Below are 21746 nucleotides of genomic sequence, written 5' to 3'. Positions count from 1 at the left end.
TCTGATGTCCAGTGGCTGTGGATGCAATTCTGCCTCTACACGAAGAGGAGTCTAATATGAATACGGTTAAGCAAACAGCAGATGAAGGCTTAACAAGAGCAGGGTTTGGAATTTGACATTCTGATGCAGAGCAAGAGAAGAGTGACTCGCTGATGCTGGTGGCAACTGTCACTGGAAAATTTCCCAGAGAACCTTTTAAATTTATGAGTCTCCAAAATCCATCTATTTTCATTTAGTCTTTGCCTCTATATTTCCTGTCCTTTTATCTCTTTCGTGTAATGCCTATCTATCTCTGTAGTACCCAGAATAAAACACACCAATTTTAATTGTAATGAATAGGGTGTAGTGACTCTTGGGGGCTGCTCTGGACAGGCAGTGAAGGCTGAATCCTTCTAATGGGAACTGCATAGGGAACCTGACTCAGTTGCCCTCACCCCACCACGGCGCAGGGATTGGTCGAGCTCCAGGGACTCTATAGCCAATTTAGCCGTACAAAGGAAAGGAAAAGCACAGTTAAGTGGATCTGTATTCCCAGTTATCAAAGATGCCAATGCTATCTCCTGGCTAATAGGAGCCCAAAGTGTGCCCTGATGTTTCTGAATAGGCCTTATGTTTTATGGTCCCAGATACTGCATACTTAAAAATAGTGTCTACCTTAAAATTAGCTATTAGCTAGACACTAAACTTTTAGAATCTATTACTGTATCTAGGTCTCCATTTCCCTGAAGAGGCAACAAACTGTTTAGACTGAAGCTTGTTTATTTTTCCAATGAATTTAAGTGGAAGGTTTGGTGAAATGATGTATTTAATTTTTAGCATGAATTTCCTTTGCATCAAATTTTCTTTTTAAATGATGGAACCTCATTATAATATAGATATTAGGAAATGCGTTCATTTATTATAATGTGGCTGTTAGGAAATGCATTCATTCATGCATATATTTATTCATTCAACAAACATATATTTACTGTCTGCCAGGCTCTGTGCAGGACTCTTAAAAATATGTACAAGAACCATGTTTTGTACTTTTTAACATTTCTCCAAGAGAAGTGCTCTGTTGTACAACATTAATCCCAGGATGCATTATTTTCATTATATGTCTGAAATCAGAATGTGTCTTACTACCAAAGGTATGTAATCCTTTATTGACGATGTTAATTTTTTAGAGGTACATAAAATAATGATGCATTTGTAATTGATGGTGTATTAGATTTGATAGGAGATATTTACACAATACTATTACTGATACCGTGCTTTGACCACTATTATGGGGCCATTTGGAGTTCCGTACTAAAGTTAAGCCTCTAGTTTTAGGCATTGAAGTTGGTTCAGGGATGCTAGATCTCAGATGCCCAGATGTCCACATCTAAGAGAGTAGAGTCAGAAGGTTTATGGAGGGCCAGGTGGCAGAGGCAGTGCAGAGGCAGTAACAGCAGGATGGAGAGAAATTCTCCAATGCCTCGCGTCTCTGCATCTTCTCCCCTTTTCTGGTCTGCTACATAAATCCAGTGCAGCATGACTCTGCCAGACAGACAGAGCAGGAGGAATGAGAAATGGTACTTAAGGCTGTAGCGTGGGAGGTGGGAACTGGCACCCAGAGAGGCTAGGGTCAGTGTGTGTACCTGATGAGGGTAAAGTGAACAAGGAAGTTACAAGGACAGCAGCAACATTTATTGAGACACTCCATTTATCAAATGCCTTATTATTGCCCATTTAAAATATGCTATTTTTTCGGTTTTACTGAGATATAGTTGACAAATCAAATCATAATATATTTAAAGTGTACAATGTGATTATTTGATATATGTATATATTGTGGAAGGATTCCCACTATTGAGTTAATTAAGACATCCATCCTCTCACATATTTACCTTTTTTTGTGTGGGAACACTTAAGTACTACTTTCTTAGCAAATTTCAATTATACAATAAAATATCCTCAAATATAGTCACCATGCTATACATTAGATCAAACCTTATTTATCTTATCTGCTTGTGACCTTTTGATAGCCTCTCAGTATTTCCCCCACCCCCTGGAAACCACCATTCTTCTCTGTTCAGAGTTTTATTTTTTAAAAATTTTATTTCATCTATAAGTGATACCATGCAGTACCTTTCTATGTCTGGCTTATTTCATTTAGCATAATGTCTTCTAGGTTCATACATCTTGTTGCAAATGGCAGGCTATCCTTCTTTTTAAAGGCTAAATGGTATATCTGTATATCACATTTTCTTTATCCATGAATCCACCGATGGACACTTAAGCTGTTTCCATACCTTGGCTACGGTGAACAAAGCTGCTGGAGCATTAAAGTCTACTCCACTTCAACATGCTGCGTGGCATCCGAAGTCTCAGAACATGAAGTTAATTTATGTCCAGTCAAGAGAAGTCCCAGAAGCCAACCAGGGTCAGAGCAGTGCATGGACAATGACATATAGTAGCATCAGAATCCAAGATCAGGGCCACTGAGCAGAATTCTAGTGATGTCTTGAGTAACTTCCCTGTGTGCTGTAGCCCAGGTGCATGGACTGGCCCAGATTGGGAGGGGACAGATGCCCCGCAGGTCCAGGGAAGTACCTGGTAGCTTGATGAGTTAAGTGCTGAGGTTTGAGAATTTTGTTACTTTACTCTAATCAAACCTCCAGAGAGCAAAAGTGCTATTGTAGCTAAGGTTCCAGAACTCTGTGATGGGTATTTTAATAAAGCCCCTGATCCCAAGAGAAGTTTGCTGTAGGGATGAGCTTACAGTCCATAGCTGAGGGCTGATTAATAATTTTAATTATGTTTCTAGTATTTGTGGAGATATTCTGCCATCATTAGATTCCTTTTAGATTTTCATTCCATGTAGATCTCGAGGAAATTTAAAATGTTTTGGTTCATTATTTAAAATCACTGTTATTTTGCTGAGAGCTATTGAATAGCCAAAAGAATTTTACCTATGATCAGAAAGAGTCCAATCTTCCAAACGCCAAGGGTAGCTGTTCAAATCTGGGAGCTAGGAAGAATTTGAAGTTGTTCACCTAAGTGTATTTCTAATTTATTTTCATAGGTGTGACAGAATAAAGTAGCTGTTTATTAATATAGAGGAAATAGCTCCACTGAATGGTCAGAGCAGTTGTCTTTCTAATGTTGCATGCAACACAAATGATATCACTCTTGTCACCACTGTCTTTGTCATCATAAACATTTAAGTACATAACTACTCCTTGCCTTGTGCGAGGTGTCCCACAAAGAGGCTTGTTCCCTGTCTTTTAGACTTTCCAATATAAGAACAGAACAATGAGGAAACACACATAAAAATACTTTGAAAAGATTTAGAGTATTCTGAATGAGAATATTAATGAATGCATAGTGAGAAATTTATAACCTCTACAGGGTCACAGGTGACTGTATTTAAATGTTTTCTAACGGTAGAGAACAACATGATTAATACACGAAGAGGGGAAAGTTGGGACAGTATTCTTTAAGTTGCTTATTAAGTTTAGGTGGAGAAAAAAAAGGCCAGTAATTTTTCAGGTCAGGATTTGATGCTAACCTGGCAGTGGTGATGCTGGAATTGGTGCTCTGGAGGCCAATCAGAACCTCTTGTGGGATTTGCCCATGTAGCGGGTATGAGGCCATTTAGATGTCAAGATTGACTGAGACCTGAGCTTCATGGGCATAAACACAGCTGCTGGATAAGCCGATGTATCTGTTAGGATAATTTCTGTTGCAGATGACAGAGAACCTGGCCCCATGGGATCCAGCTCAAAAGGGGATTATTGAGTCTCAGAACTGAACAGTCCAGGTAGAGTTCAATCTAGGGCTCAGGATGAAATGCATCCAGCACTGAGTGTTTTTTCATTTCTTGTTTTGTCTTTTTTGCATTGCTGTGTTCTTGGGCAGGTTCCTTCTTGGTGGTTCTAAGATGGTTGCCACTGGCTCCTGGGCTTCATCCTTCCAGATTCACATCCGTCAGGAAAAAGAAAGCTAAATTCTCTAAGGCTCAAATGAAAAGCTTGCATCTGAATTTTCTTGGTCCTGACTGGCCTGTGTAGGGTCAGACTCGGAGTGGAGCCCAGAAAAGCCCAGCACAAGGACTGAGAGTTGGGCTGGAGTGGTTGCCTTAAAAAATATCAGGGTGGGGAATTGCTTGGTGGTCCAGCGGTTAGGACTCTGTGCTTTCAGTGCCAAGGGCCCAGTTTCGATCCCCGATTGGGGAACTAAGATCCCGCAAAATGCTCTGTGCGGCCAAAAAAAAAAAAAAAAAAAAAAAAAATCAGGGTGATTTTGCTACTACGTGGTTGCTCATGGATGCTGAGAGAAGGGATGAGGTGAGGAGAGAGGGCAGATGAGAATGGAATCTAGGATACTGGTGGGGAGGTTATTGAAGTCCAGGTAGGGAACCATGGTGGCTTGGATAAAGAGAGTGGCAGTTGACATGGAGAAGGGTGGACAGGTTTGATTTATACCCTGGAGATGGAATCCACAAGATTTGCTGATGGAAGCTGTGTCGAGGGTTATAAGAAAAAGAATTAAACGTGACTCCCAGGTTTGTGGACAGAGCAGCTTGGGAGAACAGTGGTACCATTTTTTGAGATAGGAAGACTTGAGGGGTTTTGTTTTATTTTGTTATTATTAATTTTAGTCAACTGTGTTATTTTGACTCTGTGGGATTTGAAAAGCCTGTCAGATATCTGAGTGGAAATTTTAACTAGACAGTTGGAGATAGGAGACTGGAATTTAGAGGATAGGGCTGGAAATATAAATTAATGGACATATGAATCTGTAAAACGAAGGGGGTGGCTACAGCACTTTTAATTTTTTTTAAAGCTGTGTAGTCAGTTTATGAAATGGGTTGGACTTGTCGGGAGTACAAAGAGAAAATGGCTTTATTCATCTTCAACTGCTACCTTCACTCTGTTCTGTTAGGCCAACCCTGGATGATATCTCAGAAATATCCCACAGCTTTTCCAGGCACTTAAAATAAAATAAGTAAAGCAAAATAAAATAAAATAAAATACAGTAAATTATTTTCAGGCCTTCCAAAGTCCAGTTTAATATAAACTCAAACATCAGTCTCTCCATCAATTCAAAGCTCTCCTTTTCCTGCAGGTCAGGCCTGCCTGAGATAACACAAACCAGCAGTGGACAAGAATGGCCTTGTTTGCTTTCTTTTTTTCCTCGTCCAAACTCCTTCCCTGCTTGCTTTGCTGCTCTGGCTACTCCAGAGTCAGGTGGCAGGGAGAGGGGTGATGAGAAAGCAAAATGTTTTATTGATACCTGGCTGATCTGTAGCCATGGGATACATACCCTCTTTGCCCTCCAGATTGAGTGGGCTTATAATGCCCAAACCAACTGCTGGGTTGACCAGCGTGAGCTCCTCCGGAACAGGTTAGACACTGTTCAGACAAGGAGAGGAAGGAGAAGGTTATGAGGGTCTACCCAGAGTCTGCGCTGGGATGATGACATGAAACCAGAAAGTGCTCTCCCCCTGCCTCCCACTCTGAGCTGTGAGGCCACCACATGTGCAGGTCCCTGGATTTTTTCCTGCTGGTGGGCAGGCTGTGTGGGGTGGCATGTAGAGTTTTACCCATCTTGTTTTCCTCCCAGGACAACTCTGTCTCCACCTGTTGGACTGTACCCTTGAGTTAAGGAGACATAACATCATTTTAGACATGTTCACAGATTGGCTAATAGAAAAAAAAAAAAGCTTGTTAAATTATGGCAGATAATTTTTCACAGAACGAGAACAAAAAATTTCACAGTTTATATGGAAACACAGAAGGTCCTGAATAGGCAAAGCAATCTTGAGAAAGAAAAACGGAGCTGGAGGAATCAGGCTCCCTGAAATCAGACCATACTACAAAGCTACAGTAATCAAGACAGTATGGTACTGGCACAGAAACAGAAATATAGATCAATGGAACAGTATAGAATGCCCAGAGATAAACCCACGCACCTATGGTCACCTTATCTTTGACAAAGGAGGCAAGAATATACAATGGAGAAAAGACAGCCTCTTCAATAAGTGGAGCTGGGAAAACTGGACAGCTACATGTAAAAGAATGATATTAGAACACTTCCTAACACCATACACAAAAATAAACTCAAGATGGATTAAAGACCTAAATGCAAGGCCAGACACTATAAAACTCTTAGAGGAAAACATAGGCAGAACACTCTTTGACATATATCACAGCAAGATCTTTTTTGACCCACCTCCTAGAGAAATGGAAATAAAATAAAAAATAAACAAATGAGACCTAATGAAACTTAAAAGCTTTTGCACAGCAAAGGAAACCATTAACAAGATGAAAAGACAACCCTCAGAATAGGAGAAAATATTTGCTAATGAAGCAACTGACAAAGGATTAATCTCCAAAATATACAAGCAGCTCATGCAGCTCAATATCAAAAAAGCAAACAACCCAATCCAAAAATGGACAGAAGACCTAAAAAGACATTTCTCCAAAGAAGACATACAGATTGCCAACAAACACATGAAAAGATGCTCAACATGACTAATCATTAGAGACATGCAAATCAAAACTACAATGAGGTATCACCTCACCCCGGTCAGAATGGCCATCATCACAAAATCTACAAACAATAAATGCTGGAGAGGGTGTGGAGAAAAGGGAACCCTCTTGCACTGTTGGTGGGAATGTAAATTGATACAGTCACTGTGGAGAACAGTATGGAGTTTCCGTAAAAAACTAAAAGGAGAACTACCATATGACCCAGCAATCCCACTACTGGGCATATACCCTGAGAAAACCATAACTCAAAAATAGACATGTACCACAATGTTCACTGCAACACTATTTACAATAGCCAGGACATGGAAGCGAGCTAGATGACCATCGACAGATGAATGGATAAAGATGTGGTACATATATACAATGGAGTATTAGCCATAAAAAGGAATGAAATTGAGCTATTTGTAATGAGATGGATGGACCTAGAGTCTGTCATACAGAGCGAAGTAATTCAGAAAGAGAAAAACAAATACCATATGCTAACGCATACATATGGAATCTAAAAAAACGTACTGATGAACCTAGTGCAGGGCAGGAATAACAACGTGGACGTAGAGAGCGGACCTGAGGACACGGTGGGGAAGGGGAAGCTGGGACGAAGTGAGAGAGTAGGATTGACATATATACACTACCAAATGTAAAACGGATGGCTAGTGGGAAGCTGCTTCATAGCACAGGGAGATCAGCTCAATGCTTGTGACGACCTGGAAGGGTGGGATAGGGAGGATGGGAGGGAGGCTCAAGAGGGAGGGGATATGGGGATATATGTATGCTTATAGCTGATTCACTTCGTTGTACAACAGAAGCTAACACAATATTGTAAAGCAATTATACTCCAATAAATGTATTAAAAAATTATGGCAGATAGAGTTAGGGCGTCCATGCATTCTGACTTTTTAAGACTGTCTCCATTTTGAGTAATTATTTTTTCAGTAATGATGACTGATTAAATGCATACTGTGTGGGACTTAAATTTTGGATATTTGTAAGGCTTTTTATGTATAAAATCACAGATCAGAAAAATTCAGTGGCATATCGTGGTTGTCTTTCCTCCTTCCCTCCCTCCCTCTCTTCTACTCTCTCTCACTTACTCTTCCTCCCTATCCCCTTCTCTCTTTCTTTCTTTCACTGCCTACTGTGGGAAAGACATTGGGTTCAAAATTTGGGATACAAGGATGAATAATTACTATTCCCTGACTACCAAGGATTTATAGTCCAGTAAAGGGATTCATTCATTTTATCCAACAGACATTTATTGGACATCTGTGATGTAGCAGGCAATAATCTAGGTGCTGGGATGCAATGATGAACAAAACAGATCAGATCTAATACCCTAGATGGGGAGTTTATACTTCAGTGGGGGAGATACACGATAACCAAGCAAATAAGTACAGAATACAATTTCACCTGTGAAGAAAATAAGGTCAGGCAGTGGGCTAGAGAGTGCGTGGCCCTGAGAGTGGAGAGTAGCCTTTCTGCATTGGGATGGTAGCATTGAGCAGGGCCGGAGCATTGAGAAGGAGCTGCCCTGCAAGGATCGGGGCAAGCATGTTCCATCCAGAGGGCTCAGCGACGGGGAAATCCCAGAGGTGGGAGCTAACTTGGAAAAAACTGGAGGATGAGTGAGGCTGGAGGGTGTTGAGGAAAGAGGTGAGGTTAGAGAGAGAGGCAGGGAGGGAGGTGGTTGCTCGTTGAAGGGTAACAGGAATCCTCAGGAGGGTTCTAAGGAAGGGAGTGTTGGGGTTGAATTTGCATTTTTATTTATTTATTTAATTTAGAAATATGTACTTTTTAAAACACATTCAGTAATATCAATAAATACGTGGACGCACAGGCCAGCTGCCCATGGATGTATTGTTTGGCCTGTACACTGTTTTACAAAATACAGAATTAGCTGCCAACATTAAAAATACATATAATAATTCATATTTTCACAGATTTCTCATCAATGTTCTAGTTTTCTCAACTCCTCCCTCATCATTTTTCTTCCTAGTGAAGACCAAACATACCAAGTACTTTTCTACTGTGTTGCTTGGTATTTTTTTTTTTCACACACACACACACACACACACACAGTATTTTATTTTTACAAGAGATAAATAGGGGCTTCCCTGGTGGCGCAGTGGTTGAGAGTCCGCCTGCCGACGCAGGGGACACGGGTTCGTGACCCGGTCCGGGAAGATCCCACATGCCGCGGTGCGGCTGGGCCCGTGAGCCATGGCCACTGAGCCTGCGCGTCCGGAGCCTGTGCTCCACAACGGGAGAGGCCACAACAGTGAGAGGCCCAAGTACCACCAAAAAAAAAAAAAAAAAGATAAATAAACTGACACCAAGCATTGTAAATGGATGACCACAACAAAAGCAACAATGATTGCAATTACCAAACACAAAACACACTCATACTATGTCATAATATTGACATTCAGTCCAGGAATCCTCCACGGTAACAGCTCCTTCACTTTGCAGTGAAAATTGATTTGTATATTTTTTGCCTCTGAGTCCTTGTGGGATTTTTTTCTTTATTATTCAAACAGAAAGTCACAAAAATTATAATCGTCCTCATCAGTTCACTCAGTCTCATGTAATTAACTTTTTTTCATCTTGATCTTTTGTTAGCACTTTTATGAGTTCATCAGTTTTCCATTAGAGTTCTGAAAATGCTTATTCATTCAGTTCAGCAGTATAGTCAGTTACCAGAAACCTGTACTTGTCAGAGTCTTTTCCAAAGGGGGAAATCAGGATCTTCTTGGAAGGAAGAGTTGGCTGGATTGAATAGACGGTTCAATCCACAAGTTCTGGATAAACGTCAGGGCTGGGGATGAAGATGTAGAGATCATCAGTCAGACGAACAAGGAGTGAGACAAAATGTGAGAGGTATCCATTTGACTTAAGAAGAGCATCATTTTGCTTTAGAAAATGTGGCACCTAAATTATGTCAGTGGTGGGGAAAGGAGTGGTATTCATTGTGTTGACTACATGCCAAGCACTGTGCTAGTTGCTTCACATATAGTATTTTTCATGGCATAAGGCTTGAGAAGCATCCCTAAGTGCACTGCAGTCTGGTACCCACTCTGGAATCAGATTGCTAGATTCAAATCCCAGCCCTGGGAATTCCCTGGCGGTCCAGTGGTTAGGACTGCAAGCTTTTACTGTAGTAGGCCTGGGTTCTATCCCTGGTTGGGGAACTAAGATCCTGCAAGCTGCGTGGCCAAAACAAAACTAAACAAAACAAATCCCAGCCCTGCTTCTTATTAGTCCTTCTGTGCTTTGTTTGCTCATCTGTAAAATGGGGTAATACTAGTACTTACTTCATAGAGTAATTTTAAATGAGTTAATACATGTAAAGTATCTGGAATGGTCCTTGGTACATAATAAGCACTCAATAAATGGTAATGATTTGAATGTTGCTATTTGCTCTGTATATGGTACGTTCAACAGATGGAAGAGTAAATTGTGTTATATATAATAAGAGCATTATTTTAGAATCTTGTTTCAACTTGTTTATTGGCCAATGTGTAAGATGCTTGGGTTCTGTTCCTGGTTTTTGCCATGGTTCAATTTTATGAGCAATTCCTCTTCTGTAGTATGAATTAAAACCACTTTCTGTTGCTATGGTTGTAGAACAAACCGCCCCAACTTACTGGCATGAAACTAGCATTTTATTTTGCTCATAGACTCTGTGGTTTGGAAAATCAGGCAGGACTTCATAGGGATGGCTTGTCTCTACTCCATGATGTCTGGGGCCTCACCTGGGGAGACTCGAAGGCTATGGGTGTTAATGGTGGTGGTGGGGGGCTGGAATCAACTGGAAGCATCTTTGCTCACGTGACTGGTAGTTGATACTGCCCCTCAGCTGGGATCTTAGCTTGCCTGTGGGCTGGAACACCTACACAGGACCACTCCGAGTGGTCTCTCCACATAGCCTGGTTTGGGCTTCCTCACAGCAGGGCAGCTGGGTTCCAACAGTGAGTGTCCATGAGAACTGGGAAGAAGTGCTGTGATCTTTTATGACAGCTTTGGAGGTCCCATAGTGTCCCTTCTGCCTTAGTCACAAGCCTGTCCAGATTCCAGGAAAGGGGGCATAGGTTCCACCTTCACAAGGGAGGAATATCAAAGTCACATAGTGAGAAGAGTTTGTGGGATGGGAGATATTGTGGCTGGTTCTGGAGAATTACAGTCCGCCTTGAGGCTTAACCGGGAGGCCAATTATGAGGGACTGATTGGCTTAAAGGATCCAATACATTTCTACATTTGGGACATGCTCTGAAGTCAGGGTCTCCTTTATCTATTAACGGACTTGACCTCTCTTGACCCAAGTTGTGTTGGAATTCAAAGGTTGACTTGTTAGGACTGGTAAGCTCTCTCTCATTTAAGAAACCCTGATGGAATGTTGACTTTGTGCAGGGCCCTGTGTTAATTGCCATGGAGAGCAACTCAAGATACTGCAGGAAGCCAACAAGCTAAAAGGTGAAGACGGATACTGTTGGCTTTCAATTAAGTAGTCTCTGGAGAGGGAGAAATGACAATCCCTAATGACAGTTACAGTAAAACTAGTCAAGGGCTTCCCTGGTGGCGTGGTGGTTAAGAATCCGCCTGCCAACGCAGGGGACAAGGGTTCGAGCCCTGGTCCAGGAAGATCCCACATGCCGCAGAGCAACGAAGCCCGTGCGCCACAACTACTGAGCCTGCGCTCTAGAGCCCGTGAGCCACAACTACTGAAGCCCTCCTGCCACAGCTACTGAAACCTGCGTGCCTAGAGCCCATGCTCCGAACAAAGAGAAGCCACCGCAATGAGAAGCCCACGCGCCACAATGAAGAGTAGCCCCCGTTCTCAGCAATTAGAGAAAGCCCGTGCGCAGCAACGAAGACCCAATGCAGCCAAAAAAAAAAAAAAAAAAAAAAAACCTAGTCAAAACAACACACGAAATGAGTTTAATGCAAACATATTCAGTTAGCATTACATTCAATGTTCAGGAACACATTTCTCATTCTGTAGACCTTATCTATTAATTAATTATTATTATAACCAGCAATTATTAAATACTTACTGCAGCCATTCGATATACTAAGCACCCTATGAGTATGATATCATTTATTTGCAGTGTAATCCAATGAGGCAGGTTACTTTACTGTACCCCTTTTATAGGTAAGGGAGAGAGTAGTAGAGAGGTTAAGTGACACAGGCTGGCATTTGTACCCAGGTCTTCTGCTCCCACAGTAGATGCTGAAGGTGGCAGGGCTGGTTGGTGCAAAGCTGGGACTAGAACCCAAGTTCTGGATATTCTCTTTGGTGCTCTTCCTCCAGATTCTTTCCTCCAGATTTGTGGTTTCCAATTGTGTTCCATGAATCTTCTGGGTCACAAGGAGGTCTGGGGACCCAGTGCAGGGATTGAGAGGGAGGTAAAGCTGGTATGACTCTCGTGCCCTAAATTCCAACTATTTGGTCTTCTTTGAGACACTATATTATGTTATATTATATTATGCACAATGTGATATATAATGATATAATTTAATATATCTAATATTTAATATATTGTATTAGTAATATATAATACAATATGTAATATCCAAGACCAGTGTGGAACAGATCAGAGGCGTTGAGATTTTTAGAACAAAATTCTCCCTCCGAATGGAATTCTACATCCATATCTATATAATTTCCACCTAAAATTTGAATTTTATTCAACTCCACTGAATTTCCACTCAAAATTCAAACTTTTAGAACAAAACTCTTCCACTTGAAGGAGAGTTCAGTTTGATTTGTATCTTATATATGTTAGGTTTCTCTGACGCCTTCCTTCAAATGGAATTTTGTATCTATATCTATAATTTCCACTTAAAGTTTAAATTTCATTCAATTCAATTGAATTTGCACTCAAAATTCAAACTTTTAGAACAAAACCCTTTGATGGAAGAGTTTTGTTCTAAAAGTTTGAACACCTCTGATCTATTCCACATCGTCCTTGGATATTTTTAGTTTAAAGATTTGGTCTGTAAGCGGTATCACTGTCTTTAACTCCAGGCTTAAGAGCTCAGTCACTAGTTAAAACCTCTTCTGCCGGTAAAATCTGCATTATCATCTGCTGCAGAAAATAACCTTTAAAGTGCCCATGCAAGCACTAATCCATAAAATCAAAAGTCATAGAAAAGGGAGAAAGTGTTTATTCTATTTTTTAAAAGTTCAGTTAGATTTAGATCATCTGTCTGTTAGATTATCCTGACTGATGTAGTACGTAAATATGTCCCAGAAAGAGTGATCATACTGTGATCTTTGTTTTCAGTTTACTTTTTCACATTGGGTTTTCTTGATGGAAAGTGATTTTAAAAATAGCCTTAAAATGTGATGATCACCCTCTTCCTTTAACAGACTGCAGAGTTGGATAGATGCATCCAGCAATCGTTCGCTTGTGATAAAAGGAAATGTGAAATTTTAGGCACAAGAACATTTCTAGCTCATGTCCAGATTGTAGGGAGATCACAAACTTGACAGAGCTGAAGCTGCCTTGAGAGGCAGGGTTGCCATGCACAGCTGCGCAAGTTGTGTACTGCACTTAGTGGGCACACATCAAATGCTGGTTTGAGAGAAACTGTGTTATGTGCTGTGGGGAAACGTAGCTGACAATGACATTTGAATGGAAAGAAGCTACCCCTGTACTTGTGATGCTACTTAGAGAACGCCATGAATGGGCCTCACATGGAGGTTCTCAATGAATTAAGTGGTTGTGGCACTCTTGGCTGTGCTTGAGGAACCGAGTACCTCATGACATAAGCACTGTGGCTGTGGAGCATATGGCTTTGCTGAGGTCGGCACCTCGCAATTAGAGCAGCTTAAATGCATCTGGCTTGCGAGGGGCCATTAAAAATCTTTAAATAGCAGGGAACTCTTGGAAATGCCCACAAATTCCAAGACAGCCGGGCTGAGCCATTCACTATTTTAATTGGTCAGACGAATTTCTATGCCTTCCTTTCTCCTTCTAGGAGGTGGAGGAGACATAACCACAAGACTGTATTTCAAATGACCTCTTCAGAGGCAATTTCAAAGCAATTAAGTACAGGCTGAACCCAAAGTGTATGTCGAATTAAATATCAGCTAGGATTTTCTATGAAGATTCTATTAAGAATAGAATAGAATGGGTTAAGACTGGAGAACCCAAAGGTTAGATTTAACTCTCTATGAAAATGTTTTTTTTCTCTTGTGGTTTTCCCCAAGCTTTGCCATTTGCGAGGATCTTGCATCCACAGTAAACATTCCTTTACATGGCAAGCTGAATGCAGTACTTACATTCTCAACTAATTTATTGAGCCCTACTGCGTGCCAGTACTCAATATCTAATTTGTGTTTGGCTCTAGGATTTTGAATAATGTCCCATGGTTCTTATAACTGGGCGGTTCCTTGAAAGGAAATGTTTTTATAGTGGCTGCTTAATTGTGACTGATTCATCACAGGGAGAGTTTGCCTGGGTAACAGATTTGGGTCTGAGGGTCTGTTAGAAGGTGGTAGTGTGGAAGAGGGGCTTAACCCTTCAAAAGGATGTCAGAGCAAACTCCATACACCCTTGCTTTATGACCTGTGGACCAGCATGGCAGCTTGGTAGATTGCCCTGTGATCCATACAAAGATCTGCTTGCTCTCTGAGATTTTGGACACCTTCTCTAGATCCTTGAGTGTTGGGCCTTTTCTGAATGACATGGGAGTGGAAGGGAACACCCACTCGCCCCCATTCATCCATCCTTTTACCTTGGTTAACTCCTAGGCAGCAGGGTTCTGCTTCATCACCTGTGCCCTCTGGTGCCTGAGCACAAAAGGTTTTGACAAACAGCTGTTAAATCCATTCTGTGAACATGAATTGAGCTCTTATTGTATACTGTGCATTGGGATTGGGACTGTGGACCATTCAGAGATGGAAGGGTTCATGTTCAAGGGGTCTCTGGAGGCATTGACCCTCTAGATATTTTGGGGGTGGAGTGAGATGATGATCTAGCAGGAAGGTCCAACCTACATTTAGCAGCTCTCTGGTGTGGAAAATTCCCGTGGAAGCTGGTTTAGCCCTAGGATTTCCCTGGCAGCACTGACTCTTGCCTTCATCAGACCCCATTTGGTCCCCCCGCTCCAAACCTAGGTGTTGCTAGGTGTATTGAAGATTCCCTTCTCTACTTTTTAAAGATCTCCTCCCCCGATTTTTCAGTATGTCTGCTGATTCCTTGAAGACTTCACTAGTTAGAGCTATTAAGAAGCTTTCAAAACACTTCTTCAGAGAACTGGATTGGTACTTTTTCTGCGTCGCTGTCTCCCCAGCCTCTTGAGGACTAATTCTTTTCCCTTTCAGGTTTCTCTCTTCCTCTCGCCCTCGCTTACTCCCAGCCTTTGAGAGCTGCATTTGCAGTAAATCACAGAAATGTTGCTAATGTCAGCAGCACTGATACTGCATTAGAGGAGCTGCTGTAGAGGAAATTATCCAGAGGGTGTTGCTGAAATGCAGAGCCATTTTGTAGGGTGTTTTGTAGAAACCGTTTTCTCCCCTTGACAGACCTCATTCATTTTTGCAACTTAGTAGGCACAGTGGAGGAAGAACCACCTAAAACAATTTTTTTCTCCATCTAAGTTTTTTGTCGGAGTTTTAGTGACGATGAATGAGCAGGGTACACTGAGCAGCTAGCTACATTGGCGAGTGAAGACGGCTGAGGCTGCTTGCAAAACAGAATGTACCGGGGCGTTGAGACTCCATCTCAAAGACCCTGGGAGAAGGGCAAAGTGAGGGCACACCTCATTCTACATAAACTGTTCTTAAAAATAGATAAGCATAAACCAAAGCCCATTCTAGAGGCACACAGAACTTGCTTTTTAAATGCTTTTTGCAAGAAATCCTTCTGGAGAGTAAATATCCATCTTGCAGAGGGATTTTCATATACAATTCCAGGTTTGTTTGTAGTGAGATACACTTGCATATCTTCAAGACATGTAACCTGACTGCCTCTCTGAGCAGGGAAGCAGGGCAGCTTGTCGCGCGGCACTGAGGGCCAGCTGAGGAGGGACACTCTGGATTTAGAATGGCAGCAATCCCTGAGCCTGTTCTGTTTCCCTGGCAGCGTTCAGCAGCCTGGATGAGGACCCTATGCAGAGAAGAGGAATAATGTAGAAGGGGCTAGTTCCAGGTAGTTCCAGGAAAGGACAGGAGGGAAGGGAGTTGAGTCTGTGAGCTGAAGGGTGTAGTGTTGAACGTGGAGTCTAAGCTGAGTGGGGTAGGAAGAAAGAGGACGTGGGGAGGGCATGAGAGGGGGCAGGAGAGTAGAGGCAGGATGTGATGGGGGAGTAATTAAGCGAGAGAGCCAGAAGAATCGGATGTGCAAGTCAGCAGCAGGTTTCCGTAACTGAGTACTTCTGAGGTGGGGACATTTCTCGCAACGACGCTGACGAGGTTCAGGATGTGGCCCAAGAGGAGGCAGTGGTAGTGGGTGCTGTTGGTGCCCCACGAGCTCTCCCGACGTGCTTTCCTGGCCCTGTGCACCCATCCTTCAGAGTCTGTGTCCTTTCCCCTTGTAGCGCGTGCCCACAGCCTTTTTCAGAGGACTTCCCTGGGTTTACTGGTGCCTCTTTTCAGCAGTGTTTCAGGGTGTTTGTCTCCCCTAGGGCTTTTCCGTAGCCAGTGACAGGTTGCAGGAGTGAAAGCCTAGCTCCCTTGCTTTAGGGTGAGACAAACGCAGGGATGTAATTTATGCTGCAGAGCCCCCGCGGGCTCAGGCAGAGACCAGGGGCCTCACCTGGAATTGCACCTTTGCTTGGCTTCTTGCCCTTCGTTTTCCTGCTTCCTCGCTTCCTTGTGGGCTCTTCTGGAAGCACTGCTTAAATAAATTGCTTACAAACCAATCTTCATCTCGGGCTCTGCTTCTGGGGAACCTGACCTGAGTCAGTGGTTGAAGTGGAATGGAGATGGTAATGGTGCTGAAATCAGGGAAATGGGAGGCGCGGGTATTGGGTGGGTTCTCTGTGGTACATTAAAGTCATTCAGGAGGAAAGCAGGACCTGGATGGTGGAAGGCGTCAGGGAGAAGTCAGGTCTACCACTGACAGCCATAAAGCAGAGTAGGAAGAAGAGGACCCAGAGGGCTTGGGTCTCAAAGCAACAGGGGCTTTGACAGAGTGTGGAGTATTGGTTTTCTGGGACAGCCTTGTCCTGATGTTGTGGGTGAGGGAGATTGAGCAACCTCTACCTGAATGCTACCCTTAGAGGGCAGTATCCTCAGGGGAAGCCCAAGTGTCAGGGAAGAATGTGGAGGAAGTAGGGGAGGTCTTCAGTTCTGCAGCAGGGGGTCCTGCGGTATCTTTGGAAAGGTTTGGAATGGGAGAGGAAGGGCAGGTTGGATCAGAGCAGAGGAAGCAGAGAGTAGAAGACAGATCAAAGCTACATGGAGGCCACACTGGCCTTGCACCTCTTAAAAGAATTGATCCTTTTCAGCTTCCTGGTGGATGGTGGCTTGGCAGCCTGAACTCTGAGTGTAGAGTTTGGTACTATTCCTGGCACAAAGTTGGCATGTATTGGCTGAATAAGTGAACGAATGACACATCAAGTTTCTAAATACCCCTTCCTTTTTCGTTATTGTAAAACATTAGCACACTCATCACTTCAATGTATTTTATGCCCTGATAGATACGGAATTTATCCAGGTACCTGTACCCACCTCTGTCACCATCATAGGATGGGATGCAATGAACAGATTTCCTGAGGTTAGAGAATTAGGCAGTAGCATGGGTTATGGACTTAAGTCACAGAATCTTTCTCCCTAATGGATTAACACTAGTTTTTTGGTTTTCCTTTCTGCTGTGGATCTGTAAAAATAATTGGTTAAATGAATACAACTATTCAGGATCTATGTGTTTGTGACCACTGATACCGAAGGGACTTTACTGAGGCTGGAGGAATGCCTGTGGAGGGCGAGGTAGGGCTGTCGAAGTAACACGGACCCTGAGGCCATGTAAAGAGTTGTGGCATTGTAACTGCTGGGGTTTAAGAAGCAGCTAGATTGGAATTTTAGAAGGATCGCTTGGCTCCAGCCTGGTTGGGAGGGGTCCCCTGCAGAGAGCTGCAGGAGAGGTAACTAACTGCTTTTGATGTGACATCTGGGAAAGGCAAACCTAGCTCGAAGGAATGGGTCCTGACAATAGGATTTCAAACGCTTGGCCCCAGGGTAAAGGAGGTGTTTTGGGAACTGCAGCTGTTTATATTATTTTTAATCCCAAAGGAAAGGGAAAAAAACCTTTCCTTTTAAAAGTGCTCTAGCTAATTTAAATTGTGGAGGAAAAACTTAGAGCAGGAGACAAAATATATTATTCACGAAGCATTTTGGAACAAAGGAACCCCAGCCGTGGCTGTGCACCTTTCAGCCTTGACCGTGGAGTCGAAAACAACAAATGAGTCCATCTCGCCAACATGGCAGAGTCTGGGGTCTGTCCGCAGAACCAGAAGGTAGGCAGCCCTGGATCCTGAAAGATGAGCAGACCTGCGGGAAATGATGGAGCTGTTCTGACCAGCTCAGCACATACAAGAAATACCTCTGGCTCTTCGCTCTTTGTGCTCGTGTGCGTAAGTGAGAGTTCATTTCACTGCAGCAATAAAGGCATCTCGCTTGCTAGCAGGAGTAAGCTATAACGCCTAGGAATTCTGGAACAGAGGTCTGTTGAAGAGAGTTTCCTGGAAGCCAGGGGTAGAAAATAGTCTATGAGAAGGCCATTAATGAGCAGTAGGATAGTCCTACGAGACAGTAATCAGTTCATCAAACACACCCTGAGACCTCTAGCAGACCAGGCCTTGGGAATGATGTTGGGGGTGGAGTGGAATAAGACTGACTACCTTTGGGACTTCCATGGTGGCGCAGTGGTTAAGAATCCGCCTGCCAATGCAGAGGACAAGGGTTTGAGCCCTGGTCTGGGAAGATTCCACATGCTGCGGAGCAACTAAGCCCGTGTGCCACAACTACTGAGCCTGCGCTCTAGAGCCTGCGAGCCACAACTACTGAGCCCACGTGCCACAACTACTGAAGCCCGCAGGCCTAGAGCCCATGCTCCGCAACAAAGAAAAGCCACCGCAATGAGAAGCCCGCGCACCGCAACAAAGAGCAGCCCCTGCTCGCCGCAACTAGAGAAAGCCTGCATGCAGCAACGAAGACACAACACAGCCAAAAATATAATTAATTAATTAAAAACAAAAAGGAAAAAAAAAAGATTGACCACCTTTGATGTCTAGGAAGCCACACCCTGGTGCTCCCCCTTTGCTCTCTCATTCTTTCTGGTTCTTCCTCTGTTGTCTCTTACATGTTCCTCCCTTGAGCACCATCTTTTACTCTCTTCTCATTCTGCATCTCCTTCTGGACCATTTCATCCAGTCCTGTGGCTTCAATATCACCTATATTCTCATCACTCTCAAACCTAGGCTTCCAGCTAGATTTTGTCCCTGAGTTCCAGTCCCTTAAGTCTAATGTCTACTGGATATGGCCACCTGGATGTGCCACGGAAGCTGTAAACCCAGGCCTCCTGCCTTTTCTGTCCTGGAGAACACCACGCTCTTCCAACCAGGTGCTTGGGTGTCATCCTGGATCCTGCCCTCTCCACACTTCTCGCTTTCTGTCAATCACTAGGACCTGTGGATTTTACTTCCTTAACACCCCTTGTCTCTGACCCCCTCCTCTCCATCCCTTGTGCTACTGCCTGAGTTGAGGCCTCCATGCCAAGAGCCTCATTCTCCAGGCCCTGTCTGCTGGTGAAGACCCCTGACTTTGTGCCATGCCATTGGCTTATAAATACAACAAGAGAGTTGGGGAAGATAGGAGAAACCATCTACTTACTAGTCCTGAAAGAAGAAAGAAGTCGGTGATCCTTTGAGCCCCAGATGAATCCAGCAACCTTTGTTTTCTTCTCAGGCTGGGGGTCCACTAATGGGCCAGGGCTTCAGCCTTTGGGTCCTCAAACCCAAATTGATGCTGTTTGGTCCTAGTCAGAGGAACCCCAGGAGGGCCAGCTGGAGGGAAATTCTGCCTGCTTGCTACCAGAGAGGTGATTCACCAAGGGTGATTCATTCCATCCAACGGATTTTTTTACCCCCACCCCCAAATATTTTGCACCCATGAGTAAAAGAGAACCTTCTAGCCCTTTGTGAAGAGAACAAGAAAGCTCAGAACTGAGCGTTTGGAGCACAGTGAAGTGGATTACAAGCTCTCCTTGGACTATTTGCTTTCTGAGAATTTTGACACCTTGACTCAGGATGTCTGTCTGTGAGAAAACAACAACCACCACTAGCACCAGATTCGGTGAACTCAGCAGTCAGACTTTCCTTTGGGCACGTGTGCAAACTTGATATCATAAATGCTGGCATAGGGCAGATTTGTGGATGGATGGATGAATGAATTCAGGAATGAGCAAATTGTACCTAGGAGCCTTCCAGCTGTAGGCACTGTGCTAAGCTCCACATTGAGACGTAGAGAAAATCTCAAGGGGAAGGGCATCTGGTTGTACTGAGGGGTGGGCAGTCAGGGAGGACTTCTTGGAGGTGGTAACACATGAAGAGAGTTTTGAAGTATGAGGAGCAGTTGGCCAGATAAAGAGTGAGAAGGAGAAAGGAATTGGGAAGCAAGACCTATTCCTCTGGGCTCGGCATGCAGGGGCCTGGGTGTTGCTTGCCTGGGGCAAAGGTTGCTTGTGGGGAGACAGCCAGGCACGAGGTCCTGGAAGGGAGTCTTGCTGCAAGCCATGGAGCCTGCATGTTCTTCTGAAGCTCCGTGGTGCCTGGAGTGGAGCTTGAGGATGAGGTGGGTGTGATCAGATCCACACCTTGGAGAGGCCCCCTGGAGGACGTGGAGGGTGCATTTAAGAGGGGCAGGACTGGAGGCTGTCCCAGCAATTCAGGCGAGGACAGAGCTGAGTCAAGGTGGCAGCACATTCTTACCTCCTTCTTCCTCCCCTTTCAGTCTTGCTTCCCATTGTCGTGGCTCTCTGTACCAGAAATTTCAGGATACCTTGGTCTCTTCCATCTGGAAACAAAGCCTGAAGTTTTTAAGGAGGGCTAGAAGGAGAGGGCAATGATAAAACCTAAAGGGAGAGCCTCGTCTGTGGTGGCATTTTGGGGACATGGCTTGGTTATTTAGTATGTCTAGACTGAGTGTCATTGCATCTTTTTTTTTTTTTTTAAAAATCTTTATTGGAGTATAGTTGATTTACAATGTTGTGTTAGTTTCTGCTGTACATCAAAGGGAATCAGGTATACATATACATATATCAACTCCTTTTTTAGCTTCTTTCCCCATACAGGTCATTACAGAGTATTGAGTAGAGTTCCCTGTGCTATACAGTAGATACTTATTAGTAATCTATTTTATATATAGAAGTGTGTATATGTCAATCCCAGTCTCCCAATTTATCCCCCCTCTTTACCCCCTGGTAACCGTAAGTTTGTTTTCTACATCTGTACCTCTCTTTCTGTTTTGTAGATTAGTTCATCTGTACCCTTTTTTTAGATTCCACATATAAGCTATATCATATGATATTTGTCTTCCTGTGTCTGACTTCACTCACTATGACAATCTCTAGGTCCATCCATGTTGCTGCAAATGGCATTATTTCATTCTTTTTTATGGCCGAGTAATATTCCATTGCATATATGTACCACATCTTCTTTATCCATTCCTCTGTTGATGGACATTTAGGGTGCTTCCATGTCCTGGCTATCGTGAACAGTGCTGCTGTGAACACTGGAGTGCATGTATCTTTTCAAATTATGGTTTCCTCTGGATATATGCCCAGGAGTGGGATTGCTGGATCATATGGTAACTCTAATTTTAGTTTTTTAAGGAACCTCCATACTTTTCTCCACAGTGGCTGTACCAATTTACATTCCCACCCACAGTGTAAGAGGGTTCCCTTTTCTCCACACCGTCTCCAGCATTTATTGTTTGTAGATTATTTGATGATGGCCATTGTGACCAGTGTGAGGTGATACCTCATTGTAGTTTTGGTTTGCATTTCTCTAATAATTGGATTTTAAAATAAAGCCTGTAAAGTGATGGTCATTGCATTCTTACCAGGACCAGCTTGATCATGTCTAAGGTGAACCTATCACATGGAAACAGGAAACACAAGGTCTGGCTGCAAGGTATGTGGAATCAGACGGAGCACACACATTCTCTTGGCTGTTCTTAGAGGCAGATCATGGCTGAAACCAGCTGCTGTGACAACCGCGGGG

General features: G+C 43.4%; 1 protein-coding gene across 3 annotated transcripts in view; it reads left to right on the top strand.

Annotated features, from left to right (window-relative positions):
* The window catches only part of KCNK10 (potassium two pore domain channel subfamily K member 10), a 138414-nt gene that overhangs the window by 30084 nt on the left and 86584 nt on the right, over positions 1-21746 (top strand). The window contains exon 1 of one of the 3 annotated variants that reach the window (XM_027120242.1): positions 20369-20413. The exons of the other annotated variants lie outside the window; for them this stretch is intronic. The gene's annotated coding sequence lies outside the window, so the exon portion shown is untranslated. Of the gene's footprint in view, positions 1-20368; positions 20414-21746 lie in introns of those variants that run through there. 3 annotated transcript variants of the gene reach the window in all.

This window comes from Aethalodelphis obliquidens, unplaced genomic scaffold (genome assembly GCF_003676395.1).
Source record: "Aethalodelphis obliquidens isolate GAN/ISIS:26980383/991018 unplaced genomic scaffold, ASM367639v1 scaffold21, whole genome shotgun sequence".
In the NCBI taxonomy this organism is placed as follows: Eukaryota; Metazoa; Chordata; class Mammalia; order Artiodactyla; family Delphinidae; genus Aethalodelphis; species Aethalodelphis obliquidens.
This window is presented reverse-complemented; position numbering and strand designations above follow the sequence as displayed.